At 40.0% G+C, this 525-nt stretch overlaps 1 protein-coding gene across 1 annotated transcript in view; it reads left to right on the top strand.

Moving 5' to 3' along the window:
- LOC119591551 overlaps nucleotides 1–525 on the top strand; it is a gene marked incomplete in the record, with an annotated part of 30,710 nt that overhangs the window by 259 nt on the left and 29,926 nt on the right.

Here is a 525-nt window from a genome sequence, read left to right as displayed (position 1 = left end):
TGAGGGGAAAGCACACTGCACGTGATGATCATAGTATTATCAGGGGATAATACAGTAGACAAACAGAAGACAAACTCCTAAAAGGCATGAGCATTGGGCATGACTCCTGTCGACCCTGAAGTGTAGGTTAATCCTGAGGCGGGTGAGAGGAAAACATTTAAACAGAAAATATACGCCAGACGAGAGGCAGCAAACCTTGCAGTCAATTTAAACGCTGGAAACAATGGTATGAACAGTTGTCGATAATCTATTAAAAGTAAGGACGTTAGTGATAATAACGATACAAAGGAAGGGATAAAAACAGCGCGCGAGACTCGACTGGGAGGTCAGGACCCACGTGGTAGTACTTGGACGATAGAAAAATAATGGGGTTTCTTATAAAAGCGTTTTGGTCTCAGACTGGGAAAGTGCATTAATTTTGGCGTTTAACTGAGTTTTGCTTGAGGATATCACTTTTTACGATATCGTGAATCCATTGTTTTAAAGAATTATAACAGAATGTAACAACAGATGTGTTTTATCTTA

The sequence above is a fragment of the Penaeus monodon genome, chromosome 28 (assembly GCF_015228065.2).
Source record: "Penaeus monodon isolate SGIC_2016 chromosome 28, NSTDA_Pmon_1, whole genome shotgun sequence".
Classification (NCBI taxonomy): Eukaryota; Metazoa; Arthropoda; class Malacostraca; order Decapoda; family Penaeidae; genus Penaeus; species Penaeus monodon.
This window is presented reverse-complemented; position numbering and strand designations above follow the sequence as displayed.